Raw genomic sequence first — 27,635 nt, 5'->3', positions numbered from 1 at the left:
TTCTGTTGAACAGATGACTCAAATACCATTAAGTATGTATACCACATACAGCATCGGTGCTGATTTCATTCCTTGGCTATAATAAATACTGCTGCAATAAACATAGTTGGGTTGGTGGATTTACTATATCTTTGTTTATAATCTTTTTTTTAATTTCTTTTTTTTAATTGTGAAAATACTGTACAGAGGGTTTACAATTACATGGGCAAGATAATGAGTACATTTCTTATCAAGCATTGTAGCTTCCTCCTTTGTTTCCCCTTCCCATCCCTTCCCATCCTCCCCCCACTCCCCCACCCAATCTTCCCTGCCCTCCCTCATGGAAGTTGTAAAGTTCGTTTTTGACATAAGGACTTGTACTTCTCATTGTTGCAATGGGTCCACCTGTATCCCTATTTAAACGACTTGTTTTTCCCCTTCCCCTCAACAAATTACACCGACATCAAATACAGTGAAAGCAGGGGTTATACTGTGGGGGAGGGACATACAAATCAAAAAAGAAATAATCTTATAAATGTGTTAGAAACAATCACATGAAAAAATAAAAAAAAAAACATTTGAATACATATCTTGGGGCTCATTTTCCTCACATCACCGTATGTGATCTTCTCTGCTTAACTCAGACATATACTAGATATTGCAATTTAGGGAAACCATGGGACCTATGTTTCTTGGTCCTGGCTTACTTCACTTAATATAAAACATACAAAGGAATCTATATGAGCGTGATAGGGAGAGAGAGGAGGCAAAACAAAGGTTAATACAGGAATATCATGAGCGTGAGGAAGCTACTCAAAAACTGATACAGGAATTGCGTGAGCAGCTTGAGAACACTCAAAGAGAACTACAGGAATGGTGTGAACGTGAGGAAGCTAAGCAAAGAGTAATACAGGAATTGAGAGCAGGATGAGAATACACAAAGAGCACTAAAGGCATTCATGGACTTCATTACAAAGAGCTAAAGGAAGTCAGGGAGACCACAAAGGGAATGCTGAATGGAACCCAACAGAAAGAATGGGAGTCCAAGGAAACCATAACCAATCAACTAAGTGATTTGAGAATAAACACTGAACACCAATTAAGGAAGTAAAGAAGTCCATACAAGATCTAAAACAAAGCTTCAACAAAGAATTTGAAGCCATCAAAGCTGACCAATTAGGAGGAAAGAAATAAAAAACAAAGTAGAAAGACTTGACAGCAAGTTAGACCATGCAGAAGATCGAATCTCAGGGATTGAAGACAGCCTACACATTACAGAGAAAGAACATACAACCATCAAAGACAAGTCCAAGAAATATGATAGATCTATCTAACACTTGGAAGACACCATCAGAAGGCCTAATCTAAGGATAATGGGTGTAGAGGAGCACCTAAAAACAGAGGTTAATGGTCCAGGAAATTTGTTTAACAGCATCCTAGCAGAGAACTTCCCAAACATGCAAAAAGATAGGCCTATTCAGATACAACAAACTTTTAGAACTCGAAATAGACCAGACCAGAATAGGACATCCCACCATCACATTATAATCCACACAGGATCAACTCAGACAAAGGAAAAGATCCTTAAAGCTGTCAAGGAGAAAAGATCAATCACCTATAAAGGGAAACCAATTAGAATCACCTCAGATTTTTAAGCAGAGACAATCAAAGCAAAAAGAGCCTGGAATGATGTATGCCATGCCCTAAAGACAAACAACTATCAACCAAGAATACTGAACCCAGCAAAACTCTCTTTCATAACTGAAGGCCAAATAAAAACCTTCCATAGCAAAGAAAAATTGAAACAATATATCTCCACCAAACCAGCCCTACAAAAGATTCTTAAAGATGTCCTACACATAGAAAACCAACAAGACCACAATAAAGGCCAAGAAACTGCACCCAAACTGAGAATCCAAGAACCATAGGAAGAATCCAGTAGCTGCAGCCCCCAAGAAAGTGGATAACATGGCAGGAACTCCCAAATACCTCTCAGTCCTTTCTATCAACATTAACGGACTTAACTCTCCAATTAAGCAACATAGACTGTCTAGTTGGATAAAAAAGCAAGATCCTTCTGTCTGCTGCCTTCAGGAGTCACCTCTTGCCAATATAAACAAACACATTTTCAATGTTAAAGGCTGGAACAAAATCTACCAAGCAAACGGCCCCCATAAACAGGCGGGAGTTGCAATCCTAATATCAGATAAAATAGACTTAAAATTAAAATTCCTGAGAAGAGATAAAGAAGGTTGCTACATACTAATTAAAGGATCTCTCCTTCAGGAGGATATCACAATTCTAAATATCTATTCACCAAACAACGGAGCACCCAAATTTATCCAAGATACACAACATTCCCTCAAATGCCACATAGATCCAAAGACATTAATTGTTGGGGACTTTTACGCACCACTTTCCCAACTAGATAGAGCAACTCGGCAAAAACTCAACAGAGAAACCGCAGATCTAAAGAACTGTTTAAAATCTTATAAACGCCAAGCAGTAGAAATGCTAGGTTGTAGGAAAGTTCTCTATTATTTTTTGAAGAACTTCTATACTGCTTTCCAGACTAGGTAAACAAGTTTACATTGTCACCAATGATGTATTAGGGTTTCCCTTTGTCAGCATCTGTCAATATTTTCTTGAAAATGGACATTTTAACTGGGGTGAGGTGGAATCTCAGTGTTGTTTTGATTTGCATTTACTTTATGTTCAGAAAGTTTGAGCATTTCATCATGTGTCTACTGGCCATTTTTACTTCTTTTTTTGAAATTTGATTCTCTTGTCAAGGTGATGTACTGAGGGGTTACAGTTACATAAGTAAAGTAATGAATAAATTTCTTGTCGAACATTGTTACCTTCTCCCTCATTTTTCTCCCACTTGCCCTCCCCTTCAATTCCCCTCCCCCGTTGTAAAGTTCATTTCCGACTTATTCTCTTGTGAATATTACTGTTGCATTGTTTCTTCCCTTGTCCTTTGTCTCACAATTTCATTGTTCTCCTCCCCTCCCCCAATTCAGATAAATGTATATACAAGATACAGAGTTCCAAATCATATACAGTGACAACAGGGCATAAACCAAAGGAAACCAAAAATGAAAGAAAATACAAAGAACTTCACACAGTACATTAAAACAACACCAAAGAAAAACCTCTCATTTCCATACTTTGGAGTTCATTTTGCTTAGTATCATCCTATTTGTACATAGCTACTGAGTTATTTTAGTCCTCTTCTAGTACTATCATAGACACATACTAATTAATACAAATGAGGGAAACCATGGATTCTATGACGTTTTACAAGTCTTTCCATTTCTTTATGAATGAGGTGATGTAATTCTTTCTGATCGAAGTATAGAATTCCATTGTGTATATATACGACATTTTCTTGACCCATTCATCTATTCAGGGGCATCTGGGTTCGGTGTATATCTTGCCTATCGTAAACAATGCTGCAATAAACACAGTTGGGCTGGTAGCTTTAGTGTGATCTTGTTTGTGGTCATTTGGGGAAATGTCCAGAACTGGGACTGCTAGATCATAGGGGAGCTATTTGTATACTTTTTTTTGAGGAACCTCCATACTGCTTTCCAGAGTGGCTGAGTTTCTGAGAAGTCTTCAGCTCTTTGGCCCATTTATTCATTGAGTTGATGGTTCTTTGAGGAATTTTCAGAGCTCTGTTTATTCTGGGTATTAGACCATTTTCTGATTCTCCCATTCTGTGAGATGTCTTTAGTTTGTGGTGTATGTTGTTTGCTGTGCAGAAACCTCTAAGTTTGATGCAGTTCCATTTATCCAGTTTTCTTTGATTTGCTGTGCTTCTGGATCTTTACTCAGAAATTACTGACCTGAGTTTCTGTCATTTAGCCAATAATATTCATTGTAGTAGCTTTAATATTCAATAGTAATAGATGAACTCCAGTATAATATTAACAAACCATTGCATTTAGTTTTCATGCCTCATTATCATCCTTCAATCCTGAAATATTTTAGGATTTATAAATTGAAAGAAATGTTTTATAAGCATATGACTCCATGTACATTATTTTTATTAGAACTTTTAGATTTCTTGTGATGTTATATTTGTCTTCCTGTGTAAGTTATGCTTTTGTAGATGAAAGGAAGGTAAATAGTGAGAAAGACACAGGTGATTAAATCAATTTATTTATACAGGAAGAGACTATGTAGCCTTAATTTTGGGATTATCTATGATAAAATTAAAATTAAAACTGATTTTTAAAAATATCATTGAAATGTTTACATTTCATAAAATTTAGTAAAGAATATAATTCAATATTCTAAAATAAACTTAGTATTATACCCATCATGATGAATCAGTTTAAAAAATATTTTCATATCTGACATGAATGGGTTATACTCAATCACTCCAAGACTCAAACAATAACTTTCCTTTTACATCTGCCATTTTTTTCCTTTAGCATAAATTTATTTGATTTGATACTTATACATGTTGTAAAAAATATCAATATTTTATAGACTATTTTAAAGAAGAGTATATCTGTGGCTTTCTGACATTTTGCTTATTCTTTATTTTATGAATATTGAAGTTACATCTACTTTTGTGATATTAAGAATACTAAAGAGGGGAAAAATCTTTTTATATAGTGCTTGCTAACTAAGAAAAAGTATGTATTTGATTGGTTAAAGTAAAAGTGACCTAGTTTAAAAGTTATTTAACATTTTCTAACTAGTTAAATGTTAGTTTTGTTTATTGACCATATGAAACCTCAACTAAAATTGAACATGAAAGATGTTACTCTAAAGGGTCTTAGATATGTCTTTTCACATAACTTTTATTCCTTTCTAATTCTGTCTTAGAGATGAAATGAGTCACTGTGTTAATTATCTTTCTCATAGTTGTGATCAAAATTACTGAGAGAATATCTTATAGAAAAGGATTATTTATTTTGACTCATGGTTGCAGGGGCATCCAACCATCATGGAAAAGAGATATTAGCAGGACAGTTTACATCATAGCAGAGAGGAAGTAGAGATGGCGCTGAATGGCCAAGAACAGATAACTCCACAGCCCTGGCTCCAGTGACTTACCTACTGAAGTTTCTGGAACTTTTCAGAATTATGGCACCAAGTTGAGACCAACCACCTATCACATGATCTGTGGGGCACAGTTCCTATTCATACCTCTACGTTTAATTCTATTTAGTTAGCTTTCTAAGAAAATATTAAAGTAAATTTCCAATGTCAAATATTTTCCACTCCTACCAAGGCATTTGAAATGGTTATCTTTTTCCACTTCTTATTATTTTTCTCTCATTTCTATTACATGTATTCTACAGGGTAGGAAAGAGTGGCACCTTGTGATTTTCATTTTAATGGCTTTAATTAATAATGACCTTAAGAATCTTTTCATATAATTGTAAGAACTTAGGTTATTATGAATATTTCTTCCTAAATTTCACTGATGTTTATATTTGAATTCAAAATTCAATGGCGAATTTTGAATGGCAAAAATTGTGAATTCTATAAAGTCTACTTCTCTCTTCTGTGTGCATAGATAATATTTTGATGCCTTTTCTAAGAAATAGTTGCTTAATGTTAAATTTGAACATTTTCTCCAAGATATACTTCCAAAAGTTTTACTAATTTAGTTTTATAATTTTTGTATAATGTATGAATTTATTATTGGTACATGAAGTAAGATCTTAAACTCAGTCATGCATAAGGAGAGACAACTGTACCAATATTATTTACTGAAAAGTCTAATTTTCCATCCAAAAATTTCATTCTTGCTCTTATCACAAATCTAGTGACTGCAAGTGCAGGATTTATTTTCAGATTCTCAAGTATGTTCTGGTGATTTATATTTTTATACTTATGTCAGCATCATACTATGTTGAAAATTATATCTTTATATTCATGCCAAATAATTTAATGTCTTTCATATGTATATTAATTCTTATGGTACTCTTAAAAAATTCTGAGATTATGCTTATTATAGGATTAACTAAAGAAACAAACATGTTGATCCTGTTAGGACTTGTTGTTATTCCTGTAGACCTTATTATGATCATATGCATAGTTATAAATACATTTATGTGCTTATACATACACGTGCATTCATATATATTCAAATATGGTATTGCAGCATTATTCACATAGAGAATATATGAAATCCACCATCCACCTAAATATCAATCAGTGGAATATCTATAAAGGTAATACAGTTTACATTATATATGGATAGATAGATAGGTAGATAGATAGATAGATTATTAATTTTCTTATTTTCCAATTGATAAGAAAATTACTATTTCCTGAGACACTTTTCAGAATGAGGAATAGCTGGAGACAAAATTCAAACTTCAATAGTAAAATCATTGACTCATTTTCTCTAACTAGGCCATTCACAAATTTTCACTTCATTCCAGCACCTATTATGAATTCACTAATAGTTAATAAGATTATTGCCTTCATTATCAAATCATCTCTGAAAGTTATCATCTCCAGTCACTACTATTTTGAAAACCTAGCCTTCCATTCATGAGCTTTTTAGGGAGATTTCAGATCTAAATCGTGATATATCCCTTAATGATAAAAAATATTGTCAGATAATTCAAACATTTTTCAAACAGCAGAAAGTGTACTTATGTAAACCTAAGGTTGGCCAGTCACTTAATGTGATGTCTTGATACAGTCAAGTAATGTAATAAATATATGAGGTTACTTCCAGAATAAAATAGAACATTGTTTCACAGTAAACTGTTTAGGAAGGAGTATATTCTAAGGCAATGGTAAAACATATATAAGCCAGTAACATAGCTAATGCAGTATGTATTGCTCATATTTATTTGATATAACTGGCAGTCCACAAGTTTGTTTACTCCAGAATTCCCATAAACATGTGAATAATACCTTCTACTACATTATAATGGACCCAGCATGGCTTTAAAATAAGAAAGCTTTTGCTTTTGTTATAATCTTGTGGGACCACTGTTATATATTTGTACTGTTGTTGACTGAAGAAAAATATTAGCTCAGGATTGTATTTCACAAGTTTCATTTGCAATGAAAAGTATTAAATTATTTTAATTTTGATGTGTTTCATTTTTTAAAATTTTGTTTGCTTCTTTATTTCAAGCATTCGAGGCTTTCTAGGTATCATTATTTATTGACATCTAGCTTTACTATTGTGTGGTCAGATGATACATGTTTGGAATTTATTTAGATTTGTTTTATACTCCAGTTTTTAAAAACTTGTTATAATATTTTGTGTGTGTGCTAGTCTGGGCCTTGAAATCGGGGCCTGGGTAAAACCTGTCACTGAGGTTTTATTGCTCGGGCCTAGGGCTCTACCACATGAAGCACAGTTCCCCTTTGGATTTTTTGGCGATTAATTGGAGGCAAGAATCTGAAGGACTTTCATACTTTAGCTGGCTTAGAATCACTACTCTCTGATTCTAGCCTCCTGATTAGCTACAATTATTGGCATGAGCCACCAGTGCCCAGCAAAAGTTTTTGTCTGGAGAAAGAATGAGCATTTTAGACTTTTTGTACAGTTTACTTTCTTTTTCCATCTCTTCTTTCCTTCCTTCCTTCTCTCTTTCTTTCACTTTTCTTCTTTACTTCTTTCTTCCTTTTTCTCCTTTCTTCTTTCTGTGTCAGTATAGAGCTTGAACTCAGGACTTGGCAATATTATTTGACTTACTTGCTCACATCTTTCTGAAAAATACACATTGAAATAATGGTTAAGAAGTTACTTATTAAGGATATGCTCTCAGTAGAAAAGAATAAGGGAGGGGTGACAGGGGATACTGAACACAGGAAAGGAGAATAAACCAACCAAATATTAACTGAACTACAGAAGACCACACTCTATAAGTGAGCTTTGGAGTTTGTGTATAGTGTGTGTTTTCCTATTTTTTGTACTAGATGAAAGCAAGTAGCCTGGCTTTCAAATCAATGACTCACGTCAGAAATTGTAATACAAATGAATAGATGAAGGATAAATAGATTCCTGCAGTCCATGCTATTTTGATCCTTTTCAGATATAAAAGTAAATAAAACATGCCTTATCTTAAGAAAATTGGGATGTGTTCCTATGTAAGAAACACTCTAAAATTTTCATTATCTAGAAAATTAATAATCTATCTATCTATCTATCTATACATACTAGTTATTGGAGATGGTAATTTTCAGAGATGATTTGATAATGAAGGCTATAATCTTATTAACTATTGGTGAATTTATAATAGGTGCTGGAATGCAGTGAAAAAAAAAACCTTGGTTTTTTTTTCTCAATCATTTTGTAAGAGACACACAAGAATATCATATATATATACATATACATATACACATATATATACATATACATATATATGAGGTATATATATACATATATATACATATATGCACATATATGTATATATGTGTGTATACACATATATATATCTCATTTTATTTTATTTTTTATTTTTTTTTATTGTAAAGATACTATACAGAGGGTTACAGTTACATGAGTAAGGTAATGAGTACACTTGTATTTTTTTTAACTGTATTTTTTTGTCTTCTCTTTTTTGGTACTGGGGATTGAACCCAGGATGTTGCACTTGCTAGGCAAGCGCTTTGCCACTGAGCTACATCCCAGCCCTATATACCTCATTTTCTTGATCCACTCATCTACTGAGGGGAATCAGACTTGGTTCCATATCTTAGCTATGGTGAATAATGCTGTGATAAACATAGTTGTGCTGGTAGCTTTAGTATGGCCTTATTTGTTTTTACCAGAAAGAATAACACTGCCCCATTTGTTAGGAAATGGAAAGACTTGGAAAACATCATATTAATAGAAGTAAGCCAGTCACAAAGAAATTCAGGTCCCATGGTTTCCCTTATTTGCATTAGTATACATATAGGATAATCTTATCAGATGAGTTGAAAAGCTCACAAGCTATGTATCCATGTAAGATGATGTTAAGTGAAATGATCCCCAAGATATGGACACAAGAAGTCTGTCTTTATTGTTATTTGTTTTAAATGTACTATGTGATTACTTTTTTGTTTGTTTCCTTTGGATGTTCTTACCTTATGGCATATCCTCTGTTGTCACTGTATTTGATTTTGGTACCCTGTATGTTGTACATACATTTGTCTAATCCGTGGAAGGGAAGGGGAATAACAAAACGCTGAAACAAGGAAACAAGATGACCCATTGAAACAAGGATACACACAGGACAGTATATTGAAAAAGAACTTTACACCTTTGGACAGGGGTTGGGGGTGCAGTGGGGTGGGGAGGAATGTGGGAGGTGGGGTGGGAAGGGATAGTGGGACTACAACAAGGGAAGGGGTAACAATGCTTGACAAGAAATATACTAATTGCCTTACTCATGTTAACTGTAACCCCTCTGTAGAGCATCGTTACAATAAAATAAAATTAAAAAAAAATTAAAAAAAGAGACACAAGAGGAATGCTAGAGATTTGGACAATTCTTTCCACAGTTTTGTTTCTTACTGAAGACAAGGAATATAGCAAGATCAAAAGCACAGAAGGGCAGAAACAAGCTATGCATTTTGCTCTAAAGAAATTGTTAACTGATGTTTTGTCATAAAATGAAAACATATGAAAGAAAAATAAATCCTACTTATTAAGTTGAATTTTATGATATAATGATTTCTGTAACAGCAAGAGTGACCATTGATAAATTAATATGTCCCAACATAATACGAAGTAGAATTTATTAGTGTTCCTATATTCATTCTTTATCTTGTTTGGTACTTTTCATGTGAACAATTGCTCATACTTCATCATGTTAAGAACGCATAACAAAGTATCATTATATTAATAAGCAAAAAGCCCAGAAATTTATTCATAGAGGCTGAAAACTATGATGCAGATTTCCCGTAAAACCTCAATTATCCAGAGGATCATTATCTGGAGATATTATAAAGTACTATTTTTGGTAGTTTCTGTATGTTATGTCTTTTTATGAATTTGGGAAGAGTTTTTGGACTTCGGGTGTTTTAAAAACACATTATTTCCATACAGCAGGAATTTTATATTGCCACAATTGCTATGAAATGAATATATTCTCATCAATTAGTTTAACTTTGTATTAACTTTTATGATCTATTCGCTTGTGGGAAAAAAAATGTAGTTTCAATGCAAACATTACAACTCGGAGTTGGCAGCTTCCAGGAAACAACAGACCCAGGCTATTTCTACCTACCTCTTTTTTATGTTAGAGACTGATTTTTCTTGTTGTCTAAATGGTTGCTACAGTTGGTAGCATATGCAGGCAAAATGATTACAAACATAAAATTCGTAGTGATAAAGTCTGATTCTTTTAAAAATACTTTGGGAAATTACAGTCAATATTACTAAGTGTCCAGCACCTCTGCAGAGGAGCATAAAAGAGGATGTGAAATCCTGCAATACTGTATCAGGCAAAACATTGTATTCAATTACTGGAGAAGAATAGAGGGAATAAGTGAATAATTTTGGCAACCAGCAATATCTTAGTCCATCTGTAAAGTAATTTGTTTAACCGTTATTAAATAAAATTGATAACAATAGAATTTTTACTTAGTAAAAATTATTTTATGGGAACCATTTTTAAAAGTTGAGAAATATACAAATTTGAGCTGTTTGTCTATATGGTCTTGTTGACTGCTAAGCTAATGTACTTCTGAACATATAACCGAAGGTCTGCTTTCAGTAATTTTTGGCACAAAAAGATATTTAAATTTTATATTTATTCTGCAAAAAAGAAAATAATGCATCATAAGTCAACTAAACAAAGAGAAAAACAATTTCAAAATCAGTGTTAGTTCAAAGTTTCTTTAAATACTCAAAAATTTCAATACAGTGTGAATGCATCCTATATAATCTATATTTTACAAGTTTATCAACAACGGTGTATTTTCCTTGACATTTCAATATGGTACACTTTTTACATAAGTTTTTTATTGTGAAAATATTGTACAAATAGGTTACAATCACATAAGCAAGGTACACTTCTTATCAAGTGTTTGTTTCCTCTGTTTTCCCCTACCATTCCTTCCCTTCCATCTCCACAACTACTTTCCTCCACTTGCCCCCATGGTACAATTTTTTTTTTACATAGAAATCAGGTAAATCTAAATTTATATATGAGGAGATAATGTTGAAACATAATGTGTTCTATTTTTGTGGAGGCAGGAAGGAATTTTTACACAAAGGATTTATTTTTATATATGATATTTACATTCAAGAAACATACGAGGGGCTTGGGAAGGTGGCTTAGTGGTAGAGCACTTGCCTTGCATGCATGAGGCCTTAGGTTCTGTTCCTCAGCACCACATAAGCAAAAAGAAAAAACCCGGAAGTGAAGCTGTGGCTCAAGTGGTAGAGTGCTAGCCTTGATCTGAAGAGCTGAGGGACAGCGCACAGGCCCAGAGTTCAGCCCCCTTCAAAAAAAAAACAAACAAACAAAAAAAAAAAACAAAAGAAAAAAAAGAAATATACAAAAATGGCAGAATGAAACTTACAACTTTAATGAAGACCAGTGGTACAATTTTAAATGACCCTTGTGAATTATAAATTGAAAGTTTTAAGTTTGTGATTATGAACTATTTGAAAAGTGAAATATTTTGGCTTGAATCTTAAATGTTGTTCCATCTCATAACACTCTTGGGAAATGCTGAAACTTTTTGTGACTTCGTGGAACTATTACAGATGTGCATCTTTAGAAAGTAGAAAAATGCTTGTCTCTCAGGCAGCAGCTAGAGAAGCTGGATAGGATTTCCTCTCTCATCCAGTTGCTTTAGGCAGCAGGGAACAGGGGCCCAAAGAACCAAAGTAAATTTGCTTTTGTAATAAATGTCCTTAAAGCTGATTTTCACAAACAACATTGTGTAAGCTGCCTAGAAATCTGAAACACTGGAACAGAGCATAGAGATATTTCCAGTGCTTATGTACCCCATGTTGTAATAATTAATACTACTTTATTATGTGTTAATGCTTTAAATGCCATAGTTAAATTAATAACTGCCTTTTTATCTCCATGTATGATGTTCAGGTGGACAGAATTAAAACATCTGCTCTAATGTTAATTATTTTATAGATGCTTTAAAAATTATTCATATCAATGAGAAAGTATACTAAGTAGACAGCAGTGGAGACCAATATGGACATTGTTACTCAGAGTACATAAGTGACAGAATTTGGTTCAGTAGATCACAATCTCAAAAAGTAAATACCAAAACTAGACTGAAATATGGTATTAATTTTTAGATCATGAAGGCAATTGAAAATAATAATCAAAAATTTACTATGGGCTCTGCTGGAATTGTAGATATACAATAAAAATATATGGATACTAAAAATAGAGAACTGAAAACTATAAAAAGACTAAAAATTAATGCTAGGGGTATAAACATAAAACCTGAGTAGAGAAATACTTTTATTGTCTCATCTGTAAACTGAACTGGGCTAAGGCATCAGTGACTGTAAGCACCTATCAAAAGATATTTTCTACAATGTAAATGGAAAGAAGAATAAAACCCTCTATGTTTGAAAAATGTCCAGCAATTTTAATATCATATGATGAGTATCATATGATGAAATAAATATATATGTATATTATTATTTTAAGTAGTTGTACACAGGAGTTTCCATTTAAGAAAGCAGTTTGATGTAATACAGTTAAGAATTTTCCAGAACTAATGATTAGGGGAGATTATATCTCAAAGTAGAATGTCTACCTAGCATGTTGAAGACCCTGTATTTGATCTCCACAACCACTAAAAATGGACAGAATTAATGGCTGGCACCAATGAACATTCTTGGGAGACTCAGCAGAGATTAACTTGAAAAAATACAAAAAGAAATCTATACATATATATCCAAATGAAAATAACAAAACAATTCTTTAGACAACTCAGGATGAAGAAGATGTTAATAAGAGAAGACCAAGGATAAGTATTAGATCAGTATTCTTATAAAAATTATATACACAAGATGAGAAGGGAATGAACTATATATCATTTAAAAGGAAAAAAGAGTAATTATTTAATCAACAAAATTATTCCTTAAAATGAAGAAAAGAATACTTTTTCATATAAATCAAAACTAAAAGGATTTGTCACCAGTAGAACTAATTTTAAGAAATGTTAAAAGCTGTGCTTCGGGAAGGGGACAATATTTTTATTAATTGTTTGGGACTGAAATTGCTTTTAGATCAATGCTAAGGAAAATCACCAGGAAACTAAAGATAAATATCCTTTAAGAATATAGATGCAAAAATCCTTAGCAAAATATTAGCTGGAAAATGTCAGTAGCATATTAAAGAGTTATGCATTGTCACCAATGAATTTTTTCACAAGTATACAGTAGTGGTTCCAAAATAAACTTTCATCAATGTATATCACTGCATTAATAAAGTGAAGGGAAAATATATAAATTATTTCAGTTGCAATTGAAAATATAAATAAAATTCAATATTCATTCATGAATGAAGAATTAATAAGATAAAATAAAGAAATAATTCCCCAAATAAGACAGGAAATATATATGAAAACTCCATTTTGAACATCATAGTCACTGGTGAAATAATGAAAACCCTGTCTTCCCTCGCAATGCTATCCTCCATCTTCCCACCCAAGACTAGTTCAAGAGTGCCTTTTTCACTGTCATTAGTACTTGACCTTCTACCAAGGGAAATTATTAAGGAAAAAGGAAAGAAGGAAAAAAAGAAAGAAGGAAAACATAAATGTAGATAAAAGACAGATCTTAGATATGGAAAAATCCTAAAAATCCACACAGAAACTATTAGAAACAATAAACAATAGATGAATTCACCAACCTTGCAAGATAAATGATAAACCTGCAAAACTCAGAAGTGGAATGAATTACCTGATTTACAACATGGCAACCCCTCTATATATCACCTGTATAGTAGAATAATAATGATGATGTTAATAATAATGCATAAATAATAAAAAACCAAAAAAAACACAATAGAATGTGCTTATGAACTCATAACTATATTTAGAATTAAATTTAATCTGGAGAGCCTAGTAGAATTTGTACCTTGAAACTAACAAAATAACACTTAATATCATAAAGCTGTCAATAATTCCAAAGATGGTAAACATGCTAAATATAATCACTATCAGTAACCGAGAAGAATTTCTTTTTAAAAGAAAATATTTCACCAAAATGGTTTATTAGATTTTTTCCCAGAGAAGCAAATTAAAAGTAATGAGTAATGAGTCAGCTATTGAGGAAGTGAACCAGTTATATCCTTGCTATATTTCCTCCCCTATAGGTTACTGATAAAAAGAAGCTCCAGCTCAAAGAATTTATGCAGAAAATGGAAAAATCCAGTGCTAATATTCCTGTGAACTACTTGAGAGCAATAAATACTAAAACCTCGAAATAGACCACTGATGATTTGATAAGAAAAAAAATACCACTTTCTGACAGGCAAAGAAAATTTAGAATATTTTGGGAAAGTCAAGAAATTCACCTATGTATACTATAGGTAATATCTTATGATGAGTCCTTGGATTGTTTGCGAGGCATTTAGGACCCGTCTCCAGATACTTCAAGAAATGATAATTCAAAGGGCTTTTATTACTAATGACTTCTTGCAAGAAGTGAAGATTATTCAGAGATGAAATTTTTATTTTCGAAAAAATCAGTTGTATTATGACTATCTTTCTTAAAGATTGGGAATGATTGTAAAAAAATGTGATGCAGAAGAAAATGAAAATATCCTTGTCATTTAATTTTAACCTTGCTCATTATCTTTTGAAATTTTATCATTTAACTGAAATCGATATCTTAAAATCTCACTGTAAGTTTTTTTTCAAATTCCTCTATTGTTTCTGATTGTGTTATTTATTGCCTCAATTTTCATTTTTCAAAATTATTATCTTTAATGTAGCTATACAACGGAGTTGTCATTTAACAAAGCTGTTTCTGCCTCTGATTCACTACAATTAAAATTTCGTTATTTCTGAATCCTTACAGATTGATGCAAGCTTGCCAACTTGGTCTAGACTCAACACTCCAGAAAAATCTGAGCGATTGATACTGCTTACTTTCACTATCTCACTTCTTTCCAGGCTCAGAAGTTATTTTTAGACTGTTATAATTATTAGCTTTTCCTTTTCTTCTCTATCCATGGAAATGTCTCAGTAAGGAATCAATTTCTTAACTTTATTGAGATTGCCAGAAAACATAATCTCCTGAAATTAGATATGGGCATTTGCTTAGACTGGACATAAAATACTAATCTGAAGAAGTCTTTTACTCCTCAGTTTAACGATCTTGATTTTTCCCAACCAATTAACTCAGCTTTCAGTGGGAGCGAGAGGTATTTTTACATGTAATCACCTATACTAGTCAGGGGGGTGAAAGGATATCAACCCTATAAGTAACTGTTTCTACTATTCAAAAGCAGTTTATTTTATTGCATTGCAAGACTACCACCCGATAAGAAAAAAGGCAAAATCACCAAACCACTCTGAGTCACTCATTTTGTTATCTAATTTTAACTTTTCTCATTGAAAAACTAAATTATTCACCTAAAGGAATTCCCATACTAAATTATCCACCTAAAGGAATTCCCATAATGTACAACATGAACTGGAACTGAATGTGCTCGAGAATATGCCCAACTCTACAGATAATGACAAGATAAGCCTACTTGAAAGTAGGCTCAAATCCAGATTCCTCTCATTTCTTGATATTGAATTTGTCTGCGCATGCAAAGCTCAAATCATAATCCTTGTATCCTCTTGAATAGCTTGGATTATATGCATGAGTCACAGGGTTTGGCTCAAAAAATAAATTAAAGTGAATGAATCAGAAAATTTCACAAATCAAATATCCTTCATGAATGAAGTATCAATATGTGCTTCCCAGTTTGGCTAATAATTACTCCCAAACCCTAGCAATCTCAAATTAGGCTGGACATGCAGAACATAAAGTAATTTCATTCATTTCTTTTGGAAATGATAGTGCAGATTTTGTAAGTCATCTACCAGTTCTTTGCAAAAGCAAATGTAGTCTTACTATGTGATTTATCAATAAAACACCTAAATATTTAGTTCTTTAACTCCACACAAAAATATCTGTATAGCAGAATTGGCAGAAAGATGGCAGAGGAGAGACTGGGGGCTAAGGAAGCTCTCCTGTAGAAACCAGTATTAGTATTCCAGTGTAAAATCTAAAGCAAAAAGACACACCAAGTTTTCTATCATAGTAGAGGGAGTATGGGCAGAGAGGAGAAACTCAGGCAGCTAAGTTAAGGACACAGGTTTGAGTACCCCTGGTTTGCAGTGGCAGCAAAGGTGGCAGCTGTTACCACTGGCAGCCATATTCAACAGAGAGAGCCCGGGACAAAGGTGTCAGAGGTGGTGCATGAGTGGATTCTACTCACCACCAGCAAAAATGGACAAGGAGCGGAAATCTTCCTTTGGCCCACCATAGACAGTCACAAACCATGGACATGGAAGACCTGGAAACCAAAAGATAGGCGCAAGTACCCCAAGACATCTTCGCTCCTTCTCACAGAGCAGCTGTGGGAAGGTAGCCCCTCCCCCAGAGAAAAACTCCATCTTTGATACTGACAGAGACCCATTCAGAGCAGGTGGCATCTGACTCAGGCCTGTGAAGAAGACAATAGGAGACACTTAGGTGAAAAGGATTTGACCTGAAGCAGAGGTCAGATCCACCCCTGGAACGAGTTGCCCCTCCCAAGCAGAGGCAGCTTTGAGTTGGTGGTTACCGTATTGGGTAAAGAGAACCAGAAGCTATCCTACCCAGCTGCTGCACAGGAAACAACTCCAGCCCTTGAGCAATCAGAAACTTGTTACAAATAAATCCTGAGACTGGTTCCAGGCTGGGCTGATTGAGTCTCTCAGGAGCTAGTCCATCAGGGTAAAGCTACAGATTGCTAACTGGCCACAGCCTTACATACAACCTAGTACCCCTCACAGCAACTCCAAGATAAAGAAAAAAGACACCTCACTCTTTTGTGATATTCAAAATAGATCACCCTCCCACTAAACTAGCTTGGGAGGAGGGAAATAAACTCCTGGGTAAGGCAGGGCTTTCTTCATCCTGCTCAAAAAAACTGATTTAAGAAACCAACCAAGCCACAGGACAACCAAACACAACAAGCAAACCAGAGACTCCACCACCAAGGAACTGGTTACAGACACAGGGGAGACAAAATGCCCCCCCAAAATTCTAAGAACTTTTACTACCTATTTTTTAAAACTGTTGCCTTTTTTTTCATTTTTATTTTAGGCTTTTTTTGTTCTTTTTGTTTTCTTTTGTTGTTCCTTTTTTGTTTTTACTTATCTTTTAATATTCTCTTTACATTCTTTTGCCTTTTGGTCCTTTTAGGATTACTTTTTTTTTGCCTTACTTAATCGTTGTTCTGTTCATCCCCAGATATATACCTGTCTTTAATTATAAGACCTTATCCTTCATTGTATGCATACACAATTCAGATATTGAATACTCAATTCATAACCCCCCAGCCTTAACTCCATAATTGTAGAATTATTTCTTTATACTTATATAATTTTTAAGTGTTTCATTTAACATTTTTATTTTTCAGTTTTTATTTTTCCTTTTTCTTTATCTCTCTTCTCTTCTCCTTTCCTGCTATCCCTGACCTTTTGCTGAATCGCTCTCTCAGTTTCCCTCCCTTCATTCATCCAATTTTATTTTCCCTTCACAATTTTCCCCAAACCTACTAACTTCTGGTCTGCTTACCCATTACTTGATTTTTTTTAGTCCATTGAATCCTAGCTGTTTGTTGTTGAACTAGATTATATCTGTGCCCATTTTGACTGGATCAAACAATCAGTGCAACTACAAGGCTCTGGTTAATGTTTTCCTTAAAATAGTGTTCTCGTTCTGAATCAATTTCGCTATCATACTCAAATGGGCAGAACAGCAGAAATACAAGAAAAATGGTAAGTCTAGGTATTTCAACTCCTGCTTATGACAATTAGGCAAAAGTACAGTCAATTAATAACCCAGAGGAGAGTTCCCAAAATACTCTACAAACACTGCTGGTAAAAATGCAGAATAAAAAGTTTGAAAGCCTGAACAGGTCTCACAGTGAACTCGATAAGGAAATGCGACAGTGTGATGAGGATAACCAAAGATTACTTCAGGAATATTGCTTGGGTGATGAGGCTAATCTAAGATTAATAAAGGAATTGCAACTGTGTGAGCGAGATGAGACTAGACAAAGATTATTTGAGGCATTCGTGGAATCCCCAAACAGACACCTGGAGAAATCCAGGGAGGCCACAAAGGGGATGCTGAATAAAGCCCAACAGAAGGAAAGGGAGTTCAAAGACACCATAACCAATCAACTAAGTGATTTGAGAATGAATACTGAAAATTTAATTAAGGAAGCAAAGAAGTCCATACAAGCCGGGCGCTGGTGGCTCACGCCTGTAATCCTAGCTACTCAGGAGGCTGAGATCTGAGGATCGCGGTTCAAAGCCAGCCCAGCCAGAAGAGACCGTGAGACTCCTATCTCCAATAAACCACCAGAAAACCGGAAGTGGCGCTGTAGCTCAAGTGGTAGAGTGCTCGCCTTGAGCTGAAGAGCTGAGGGACAGCGCCCAGTCCCAGAGTTCAAGCCCCACAACCGACAAAAAAAAAAAAAAAAAAAAAGAAGTCCATACAAGATCTAAATCAAAGCTCCAAAAAGGAAATTGAAGCCATCAAGTCTGAACAATTAGAAGGAAAAGAAATAAATAACAAAGTAGAAAGTCATGGGATGGGAAGGTGGCTCATTGGTAGAGTGCTTGCCTTGGATGCATGAGGCCCTGGGTTCGATTCCTCAGCACCACATAAGCAAAAAAAGCCGGAAGTGGGGCTGACGTTCAAGTGGTAGAGTACTAACTTTCAGCTGAAGATCTGAGGGAAAGTTCCCAGGCCCAGAGTTCAGGCCCCATGACCGACCAAAAAAAAGTCTTGATATAAGATTAGACCATGCAGAAGATCAAATCTTTGGGATTGAAGACAGCCTAGATATTACAGAGAAAGTACAGACAGCTTTTCAAGAGAAATCCAAGAAATATGATAGATCTACTCAACATCTAGTAGACATTGTAAAGCCTAATTTGAGGATAATGGGTATATAGGCACAACTACAGACAGAAGTTAATGGTCTAGGAAATATATTTAACAGGATCCTAGCAGAGAATTGTCCAAATATGAAAAAAGATAGGCCTATTCAAATACAAGAAGCCTTTAGAACACCAAATAGACAAGACCAGAACAAGACATCCTACTGTCACATTGTAATCCACACAGGATCAATTCAGAGCAAAGAAAGGATCCTTAAAGTTGTCAAGAAGAAACGATCAATCACTTATAAAGGGAAACCAATCAGAATAACTTCAGATTTCTCTGGAGAGAAAATCAAAGCAAGAAGAGCCTGGAATGATGAATGCCATGACCCCAAAACAAACAACTATAAACCAACAATACTGTACCCAGCAAAACTCTCCTTCATAACAGAAGGTCAAATAAATATCTTCCACAACAAAGAAAGGTTGAAACAATATATCTCCACCAAACCATTCCTACAAAAGATACTTAAAGATGTCCTACACATAGAAAACCAACAAAAACATAATGAAGGCCAAGAAACAGCCCCCAAACAGATAATCCAAGAAGCATAAGAAGGATCCAGTTGGCACGGGACCCAAGAAGATGTCTAACATGGCAGGAACTACCAAACACATCTCAGTCCTAATTCTCAATATTGATGGACTTAACTCTCTAATTAAGAGACATAGACTGTCTAGTTGGATCAAAAAGGAAGATTTTTCTATCTGTTGCCTTCAAGAAACACATCTTGCCCACAAAAGAAACACATTCTGAAAGTGAAAGGTTGGAATGCAATCTAACAAGGAAATGGCCCCCATAAACAGGTGGGAGTTGCTATCCTAATATCAGATAACATAGGCTTCAAATGCAAATTAGCAAGAAGAGATAAAGAAGGTCATTATATACTAATTAAGCAACCTCTCCTTCAGGAGATTATTACAATTCTAAATATCTATTCACCAAATAATAGCACCCAAATTTATCCAAGAAATATTACTTTTCCTCAAATCACACATAGATCTAAAAACAATAATTTTTGGATACTTTAACACACCATTATCCCCGCTGGTTAGGTCAACCCTGCAAAAACTCAAAAGAGAAAACTCAAACTTAAACAACTGCATAGATCATCTAGACTTAACAGACATCTACTGAATATTTCACTCAGCAGCATCAGAATACATGTTCTTCTCAGCAGCACAAGGATCATTCTCCTAAACTGACCACATTTTAGGTAGCAAACAAATGTCCAAATTCAGAAACATTGAAATTATGCCCCAAATTCTTTAGACCACAAGGGAATAAAATTACAATTCAACAACAAAAGCAACCAAAGAAAATCCTGTAATACATGGAGGCTGAACCACAAACTGTTGAACCAACAGTTGGTCATAGAAGAGACTAGAGAGGAAATTCAAATGTTCATGATATACATATATTTTTTTTTCGGTTGTAGGGCCTGAACTCTGGGCCTGAGAGCTTTCCCTCAGCTCTTCAGCCATACCACTTGTGCCACAATGCCACTTTTGCCTTTTTCTGCTTACGTGGTGGTGAGGAATTGAACTGAGGGCCTCATGCATGCAAGGAAAGCACTCTATGATTGAATCACCTTTCCAGCCTCTTTTCATGATATTTAACAAAAGTGAACACACAAATCAACAGCAAAGGCAGTACTCAGAGGCACATTTATAGCTCTGAGTTCCAACATCAAAAATTGGAGAGATCCCTCTTTGCAAAAGACATGATCTTGTATTTAAAGAATCCCATAGACTCCACTCCCAAATTACTCAAGCTGATTCAAAACTTTGGTAAAGTAGCAGGGTATAAAATTACCCCCCAAAAATCAATGGCTTTTTTGTATGCCAACAACAAGAAAAGTGTGGCTGAAATTAGGAAAGCAACTCCATTCATAATAGTCCCACAAAAAGTAAAATACCACATTTTCTTGATCCATTCATCTACTGAGGGGCATCTGGGTTGGTTCCATATCTTAGCTATGGTAAATAATGCTGCAATAAACATAGTTGTGCTGGTAGCTTTAGTGTGGTCTTTTTTGTAAACATTAGGGTAAATGCCCAAAAGTGGGATTGCTGGGTCATAGGGGAGTTCTATGTGAAGTCTTTTGAGGAACCTCCATACTGCTTTCCAAAGTGGTTGAACAAGTTTACATTCCCACCAACAATGAAGTAAGGTTCCTTTCTGTCCACATCCCCTCCAGCATCTGTTGTTGTTAGAGTTCTTGATTTTTGCTGTTCTAACTGGAGTGAGGTGATATCTCAATGCTGTTTTGATTTGCATTTCTTTTATGGCTAGGGATGTTGAACATTTCTTCATGTGTCTATTGGCCATCCTTCTTTCTTCTTCAGAGAAGTTTCTCTTTAAGACTTTCGCCCACTTCAGAAAGAATGACATTGCCCCATTTGTTAGGAAATGGAAAGGCTTGGAAAAAATTATATTAAGTGAAGTAAGCCAGGCCCAAAGAAACATAGGTCCCATGGTTTCCCTTATTTGCAATATCTAGTATAGGTATGAGTCAAGCAGAAAAAGTCAGATAATGTGATGCTAGGAAAACAAACCCTCAAATATGTATTTTAATGTTTTTGTTTCTTTCATGCATGTGTTTCTAACGAATTTATAAGATTATTTCTTTGTTGCTTTGTATGTCCCTCCCCCACAGTGTAACCCCCGCTTTCACTATATTTGATGTCAGTATAACATGTGGAGGAGACGGGGACAAACAAGTCGTTTAAGGATTCAGGTGGACCTGTTGCAACAATGAGAAGTACAAAATGTCATGTCAAAACCAGCTTTACAATGTCGGTGTGCGGGGGGGGGGGGGTGGGGGGGGGGGGGGGGGGGGGGGGTGTATGATTGGGTCGGGGGGAGGGGGGAGGCTGGGAAGGGAGGTGAAGGGTAAACAAAGGAGGAGGCTGCAATGCTTGGTAAGAAAAGTATGCATTATCCTGCCCATGTAATTGTAACCCCTCTGTACAGTATGTTCTCAAATAAAATAAAAGTAAATTAAAAAAAAAAAAAAGGAAAAGCTCAAAAAAAAAAAAAGTAAAATACCTAGGAATTAAATTAATCAAAGAATTGAGGGACCTCTATGATGAAAACTTTAAAATCTTGAAAAAGGAAATCAACACAGAACTTAAAAAATGGCAAAACCTCCCATGCTCCTGGATTGGAAAGATTAACATAGTGAAAATGGCAATACTTCCCAAGGCTATCTACAAATTCAGTGCGATACCTATCAATATTCCAACCTCATTCTTCAAGGAAATAGAAGAGGCAATCCAAAAATTAATATGGAACAATAAAAGACCCTGAATAGCAAAAACAATCCTCAACAGAAAGAATACTGCTGGAGGAATATCAATACCAAATTTCAAACTCTACTATAAAGCCATATTAATCAAAACAGCTTGGCACTGGCACATGAACAGACCTCAGGACCAATGGAATAAGATTGAAAACTCAGAAATGAACCTACAGACCTATAGCCAGCTAATCTTCAATAATGGAGCTAAAAAAATAGAATGGAAGAAAGACAGCCTCTTCAGTAAATGGTGCTGCCAAAATTGGTTAACTACTTGTAGAAAACTAAAGCTAGATCCTTATATATCACCCTGCACCAGAATCAACTCCAAATGGATCAAAGGCCTAGGAGTCAAAGCAGACACTCTGAAAACATTACAGGATGGAATAGGAGAAACCCCAGGTCTCCTTGGCACAGACCGAAATTTTCTTAATAGAGACCCAGAAACACAGCAAATCAAAGAAAGGTTGGACAAATGGGATTGCATGAAGTTGCAGAGCTTCTGCATGGCAAAAGACATAGCTAGCAAGATCAATAGAAAGCCTACGGATTGGGAGAAGATCTTCACTAGCCATACAACGGACAAGGGTCTCATATCTAAAATATACTTTGAACTCAAAAAATTAAATCCCCCAATAACAAATCCTCAAAGAAACAACTGCCCAATAAATAAGTGGGCTAAAGACTTAAAGAGAAACTTCTCTGAAGAGGAAAGAAGGATGGCCAGTATACACATGAAGAAATGCTCAACCTCCCTAGCCTTAAAAGAAATTCAAATCAAAACAACATTGAGATACCACCTCACCACAGTTAGAAAGGCTAAAATCAAGAACTCTAATAACAACAGATACTGGAGGGGATGTGGACAGAAGGGACCCTTCCTGCATTTTGGTGGGAGTGTAAACCACTTTGGAAAACAGTATGGATGTTCCTCAAAAGACTTCACATAGAGCGCCCCTATGACCCTGCAATCCCACTTTTGGCTATTTACCCAAATTATCACAAACAAGGCCACAATAAAGCTACAAGCATGACTATGTTTGTTGGAGCCTTATTTCCCAAAGCTAAGATATGGAACCAACCCAGATGCCCCTCAGTAGGTGAATGTATCAAGAAAATGTGGTATATATACACAGTGGAATTCTATGCCTCCATCAGAAAGGATGACATTGCCCCATTTGTTAGGAAATGGAAAGGCTTGGAAAAAATTATATTAACTGAAGTACGCCAGGCCCAAAGAAACATAGGTCCCATGGTTTCCCTTATTTGCAATAACTAGTATATGTCTGAGTCAAGCAGGAAAGATCAGATAAGGTGATGTTAGGGAAATGAACTCTAAGATATGTATTCAATTGTTTTTTTCTTTCATGTGATTGTTTCTAAAGCATTTATAAGATTATTTCTTTGTTGCTTTGTATGTCCCTCCCCCACAGTGTAACCCCTGCTTTCACTGTATTTGATATCGGTATAGTTTGTGGAGGGGAAGGGCAAAAACAAATCGTTTAAATAGGGATAAATAAATCTCAATAAACCACGTAATAGTGTTTATTTTATAAAATAATAAAAATGAATTATTTGAAAGAAAATTAGCAAATATAATTAGTGAAGCTTTCTGTTGAGTATTTCTGAATCATATCATAATAGTTCATTTTTGTGTATATAAAAATGTTATAATGTTTTGTGTATCATTTTAATCACTGCATAAACTTACTCATAAGTTTAACAATTTCTGATTGTTTTTCTTACATTTTAATAACTTTTATGAGATATAATTCATGTGCCACTCATTTCACCCACTCAAAATATATTGTTTAGTGAGATGCTAGTGCGTCATACCTGTAATCCTAGTTATTCTGGGGTCTGAGTTCTGAAGATCAAGATTCAAAGCTGGCCTCAATAGGAAATTCCTTGAAACTAACCTCCAATTAACCAGCAGAAAACCCTAAGTGAAGCTGTGGCTCAAATGGCCAAGTGTCAACCTTGAGTGAAAAGCTGAGAAACAGCGTCCAGAGCTTTAGTTCAAAACCTAGTAGTGGCACTCAAGAAAATAAAATGTGCAGTTCAAAGTTTGTTTATTGCCACGTGCTGGTGGCTTACGCCTATAATTCTAGCTACTCCAGAGGCTGAGATCTGAGGATCACAGTTCAAAGCCAGCCGGGACAGGAAAGTCCATGAGAATCTTTCATTTTTTTTATTTTGTGAAAATACTGTACAGGGGGGTTGCAATTACATGGGCAAGATGACGAGTACATTTCTTATCAAGCATTGTTGCCTCTTCCTTTGTTTCTCCTTCCTATCCCTTCCATACCCCCCCTTACCAGATTCTCCCCCCGACCAAAGTTATAAAGTTCGTTTTTCGACATAACGGCTTGTACATCTCATTGTTGCAATGGGTCCAACTGTATCCCTATTTAAACGATTTGTTTTTGCCCTTCCCCTCCACAAATTATACTGACATGAAATACAGTGAATGCAGGGGTTATACCGTGGAGGAGGGACATACAAAGCAACAAAGAAATCATCTTATAAATATGTTAGAAACAATTGCATGGAAGAAAAAAAATTGAATACTTATCTTGGGGTTAAAAAAAATACCAGAAAACCAGAAGTGACACTGTGGCTTAAGTGGTAGAGTGCTAGCCTTGAGCTGAAGAACTGAGGGAAACATCCCAGGCCCAGAGTTCAAGCTCCATGACCAACCAAAAAAAAACAAAAACAAAAACCAAAAAACAAAGTTTTCTTGTTAATTAACAGCATGAGTGAGTTTGTGTGTGCACATGCATGACCACCAGTATTGAGACTTAAACTCAGTGCCTGAGCATTGTTCCTAAGCTTTTATGCTCAAAGCTAGCACTCTGCCATGAGAACCACATTTGCACTTCTGTCTTCATTGGTAGTTAACTGGAGATAAGACTTTCTTGTCCGGACTGGGTTTATTTGTTGCTGTTGTTATTGCAAAGATGATATATAGAAGGGTTACAATTACTTAAGTCACAACATCACTTCTTCCCTCATTTTATCCTATTTTTTCCTCATGACCCTTTCCCTCAAAATTTGCATAGTTAATCTTCAACATCTTGTCTACTATCACTGTTGCATTTGTTCACCCTTTGTCCCACCATTTCTGTGCTTCCCCCTTAACCTCTCTCAAACAGATAGACTTAAATACAAGAGGAAAGTTACAGAAAAAATAGCAAAAAAGAAAAAAAAGCAGCAAAATAACATAAATGTACTTGTTACCATTGCTTCTAGTTTATTTTGATAAACATCATTTTATATGATCATATGACCATAGCCTTTTTGATGCTCTCCTAAGAGGTTAGAGTGGAAGCAGATGTGAGTGGGTCCAATGGAAGGAAACATAGGTGCCAAAATATTTTGAGTTTATTAGCAAGTTTGGCCTGGCCCTAGCTATCCCAGAAGGTGTGGTGAACTCTGATTGATATAATGTGGATGCTAGACACAGAGCTGTCATTTTTTAATGATTCAATGGAGTTCAGAACATTGTGGTAGGGGAAGGAACTCACTTTCTGGTTCCTTAGATACAGAAATCACTTACCTTTGGCTGGCACATTAGCCTTGCAACATGCCTGCCATCACTCGTAGCAAAGATTTGCAGTAAGTTAACATCATACTGTGCATCCTCTTCTGTCCTGTTGAGAGCCAGCTTCCATGTAGATACACTAGCATCCGAGAGGACTACAATGAGCATGTGCTGCCATCCATCACCCCGGGGATCATCAAGTCTGTGGTGGCTTGCTTTGATGCCAGAAAACTGATCACCAAGAGAAAGCTGGTCTCCAGGCAAGTGAGCGAAGTGTCTGACACATCTGACCTTGCAGAAGGGGTTCCCAGAAGCAGTGGAAGCCAAACATGTGGCTCAGCAAGAAGCAGAGAGGGCCAGATTTGTGTCGGAAAAGGTTGAGTAGCAGAAGGTGGCTCATATCTCTACTGAGGGCAGCTCCTAGGCAACTGAACAGACTGCCAACTCCCTGACTATGTCAGGAGATGGCCTAATTGAGCTGCCTAAGCTGGAGGACATTGAATACCAGCTCTCCTGCTTAGAGAACGTCACCTACCTGCCTACTGTTACAGTCTGTGCTCCTCCAACAGCACCAGAAAGGCCTGCCTAGCCTGTACCTGCCCAGTCCAACTGGGCCCCAACCCTTAGGATTCTGAGCAGCACCCCAGCATTCACTGTGAAATTTCATGAAGGAAATAAAAGTAAATCACAATTCTGATCTTTTTTTGTTGTTAAAGAATATCCTTCTTTGGTTTCACTGTGTGAATGTCTAGATTTTGGTGTAATGGTACAGAGAAATCAACCCAAAAATTTACATAAACTAATAAAAGACCCTTGAATAGGAAAAACAATCCTTAGCATGAAAATTCTTGTTGGAGGAATAGCAATAACAAACTTCAAACCCTATTGCAAAGTGATAGTAATTTAAACAGCTTCCCACCAGTACAGGAATAGGCCTGAGGATCACAAAATAAAATTGAAGACCCAGAAGTGAACCCACAGACATAAAGCCACCTAACATTTCATAAAGGAGACAAAAATATGGGATGGAAGAAACACAAATGGTGCTTGCAGAACTGGAAATACACATGCAGCAAACTGGACCTAGATCCTTAGATATCACCCTGCACCAGAATCAATTCCAAGTGGATCAAATACCTCAATGTAAGACCAGATACTATGAAAATATTACAAGAAGGGGTGGAGAAATACTAGGACTCCTGGGTATAGGTCAAAATTTCATAAGTAAAAATGCAGAAACACAACAAATCCAAGAAAGACTAGATAATGGGGATTGAATCAAACAGAAGAGTTTCTGTAGAGCAAAGTACATAGCTAACAACATAAATAGAAAATCCACAGAATGGGAGAGGATTTTTACTAGCTGTGTATCAGACAATGTCCTCATTTCTAAAATTACCTCTTCCCCAAAATAAACCCCGAAACAAACAACAACAGAATGGCTCTAAATAGCAGTCTACAGAGCTCAGCCTCCTGAGTAGCCATGATTACAGGCAGAAGCCACCTGCCAACAGAATATGCATTTGTTTTTAAAAATATTCATAGTGTTCTAACAACACAATCAAACTGTCAAAGGTTTTACCATCTATACAGGCTCATGCCTGTAATCCTAGCTACTAAGGAGGGAGAATTGTGGTTCAAAGCCAGTCAAGACAGGAAAGTCTGTGAGATTC

At 35.5% G+C, this 27,635-nt stretch overlaps 1 pseudogene; it reads left to right on the top strand.

The window, feature by feature from the left end:
- The first annotated feature begins 18,048 nt into the window (after positions 1-18,048).
- On the top strand, positions 18,049-26,551 carry LOC122121067 (annotated as a pseudogene).
- Positions 26,552-27,635: the final 1,084 nt, after the last annotated feature.

The sequence above is a fragment of the Dipodomys spectabilis genome, unplaced genomic scaffold (assembly GCF_019054845.1).
Source record: "Dipodomys spectabilis isolate Male_0828 unplaced genomic scaffold, ASM1905484v1 ptg000182l, whole genome shotgun sequence".
In the NCBI taxonomy this organism is placed as follows: domain Eukaryota; kingdom Metazoa; phylum Chordata; class Mammalia; order Rodentia; family Heteromyidae; genus Dipodomys; species Dipodomys spectabilis.
This window is presented reverse-complemented; position numbering and strand designations above follow the sequence as displayed.